Here is a 2,910-nt window from a genome sequence, read left to right as displayed (position 1 = left end):
ATCTGGAATTGGTCAGAGGCAAAGTAAATAACACAGTGACTAAGAGATACTTTCTAAAAAGTAATCAGAGTTCAAACATTTCTAGACGTAGCCTAAATTAGATTGAAATTTTATATTTTCATTGATTCTAATACAACATTGCAGATTGGTGAGACATATTAAAGGGATCTGTCTCTTGCTAGGGTACTGATAAGGAGCATCATAAACCATTAAAATTTAGTAATTTTATTTAGTAATTATTTAGCAACTCTTAATGGTAATGATGGTCTATTGTTAGTATATCATCCTTTTTGAAAATTTTATTTTTAAATGGTTATACATATGTTGCGGTATGTGGGCGCGTGTACTTGAGTACAGGTGCCTGGTGAGTTGCAGGCTTAGATTCCCTGGTGCTGAACTTACAAATGGTTATGACGTGCTGGCAACCAAACTTGAGTCCTGTTGAAGAGTGCCAAGTGTTCTTAACAACTGAGTTATCGCTTCTGTCCCGTTACATGTCTTTTAAATGTTCATTGTTCTCTTTTAAGTATTTTTTTTTCTAGTTGCTAGTCAATAAATATAAGGAAAAGCTAAAGAAAGATAAGGGAACACTAGAAATTAAGCCATACATGTGAACATAGAGACCAAGGTCATTTATGTTAGTTACTAGAGCTGGTCATGGACAGGGATAAATAGCATTTGTATTTCTTGATGGAACTTTTAATTATACTGTTTCTGAACTTTATGGGATTTGAAAAACCATCTAGTCACATTAGGATTGAATATAACAGCATTCCTTTCCCTCAAATGGACCATATACCTTGACAAATTTTCCTTGCATGACCACGATTCCCCCCTCACTTCCTCCGATTAATTTGCGTCTTCCTTTTGTGTCATATGAACATACATATAAGTGAGCTTACAGATCTATAGAAAACAAGAGAATTATGGTATTCGTATATATATATTTTTAAATCCTAGGATGTTTATTAAAAAGTTAACTATGATCCTTGAGATGAGGTTACTGTAGGATTTCTGATATCAAGCACAGGCACCAGACCTCCGAACTCTTTGGACTCGCAGCTACCGGGGTCAGCTGCAAGCAGGAACCAATCATACCGGTTGAGGATATCTTTGATCTCCTTCTTAGAGGTTTCCTCTACATACTTTTAGGAATAAGCCATCAGAGATTTGGAGATAGACTATCGGATAGCATAAATTTGAGCCACATGACCACCAGCCTTCACACAGATCCGGATGTCTACACCAGCAAATTGCTCCTTGCCCAAAAGCAGAACAGGCTCCAGTAACTTTTATCACAGTGTGCGTCACTTGATCCTCTCCAGAGGACTTCTGTTCACCTTGATGAGCCCGTTTCCCTGCTTGCAGTGCACCATGGCTGTGGCTGTCATGTTTTAAAATAATTTTATTTATTTATTTATTACAATTTATTCACTTTGATTCCAGTTGTAGTCCCACCCTCTTACCTTCTCACTCCCTCCTTCCTTCCCTCCCTCATCTCCTCCCATGCCTCTTCCCCAGTCCATTGATAGTGGAGGATCTCCTCCCCTTCCATCTGACTATAGCCTATCAGGTCTCATCAGGACTGTCTTTCATAGTATTCCTCCGTGGCCTGGTAAGGCTGCTCCCCACTCAGGAGGAGGTGATTACAGAACCAGCCACTGAGTTCACCTCTGAGACAGTCCCTGTTCCCCTTATTAGAGAGCCCATTTGGAGAATGAGCTGCCACGGGTTACCTCTGCACAAGGGTTCTAGGTTATATCCTTGAATGATCTTTGATTGGCATATCAGTCTTAGCAAATACCCTCGTGCACAGATTTTTTTGGTTATGTTGTTCTCCTTGTGGAGCTCCAGATACTTCCAGGTCTTTCTATCTACCCCTTCTTTCATAAGATTCCCTGCACTCTGCCCAAAGTTTAGCTATGAGTCTCAGCATCTGCTTTAATATCCTGCTGGGTAGAGTCTTTCAGAGACCCTCTGTGGTAGGCTCCTGTATTGTTCCTTGTTTTCACCTTCTCCCAATGTCTATCCCATTTGCCTTTCTGAATGAAGATTGAACATCTTGCCCAGGGTGCTCCTTCTTGCTTAGCTTCTTTAGGTGTACAAATTTTAGTATGTTTATCCTATATTGTATGTCTAATATCCACTTATAAGAGAGTATATACCCTGAAGTTTCACCTTACACCCATCAGAATGGTTAAGATCCAAAACTCAAGTGACAACACATGCTGGAGAGGGTGTGGAGAAAGGGGACCCTCCTCCATTGCTAGTGGAAATGTAAGCTTGTACAACCACTATGGAAACTATTCTGTCACTTTCTCAGACAATTAGGAATAGTGCTTCCTCAAGATCCAGCTATATCACTCCTAGGCATATATCCAAAAGATGTACAAGCATACATCAAGGACATTTGCTCAACCATGTTTGTAGCAGCTTACTTGTAATAGCCAGAATCTGGAACAACCTAGATGTCCCTCAGTGGAGGAATAGTGGTACAAAAATTGTGGTACATTTACACAATGGAATACTACTCAGCCATTAAAACAAGGAAATAATGAAATTTGCAGGCAAATGGTAGGAATAGAAAAGACAATCCTGAGTGAGGTAACCCAGGAGCAGAAAGACACACATTTGGCTGTCTTCTTACATCTGAAGATCTGCAGAGATTGTAGCGGACCCTCAGAGGGCATCGCTGCGAGTATGAACACTAGCTCCTCACCTTCCAGCATTGCCATGGGAAAAGCTGGTATTAGTATGTTTGAGTCTGACTTATTTGTTATAACATACTATCCAGGTCCATATAGCTCATTGCAAAAAAAGAAAATCCATTCTTCTTTATGACTAAATGAAATTGTATTGTTTGTTAGTGTCTGGATAAATTTACATTTCAACCACAAAATTGTAAGAATT

At 39.7% G+C, this 2,910-nt stretch overlaps 1 pseudogene; it reads right to left on the bottom strand.

Moving 5' to 3' along the window:
* Positions 1-924: 924 nt before the first annotated feature.
* LOC129691863 (40S ribosomal protein S16-like) lies at positions 925-2,690 on the bottom strand (annotated as a pseudogene).
* Between the last annotated feature and the right edge of the window lie 220 nt (positions 2,691-2,910).

Source organism: Psammomys obesus, unplaced genomic scaffold (assembly GCF_907164565.1).
Source record: "Psammomys obesus unplaced genomic scaffold, mPsaObe1.curated_primary_1811, whole genome shotgun sequence".
Lineage (NCBI taxonomy): Eukaryota > Metazoa > Chordata > Mammalia > Rodentia > Muridae > Psammomys > Psammomys obesus.
The sequence above is the reverse complement of the archived record's forward strand: the minus strand, read 5'-3'. Positions and strand labels throughout refer to the sequence as shown.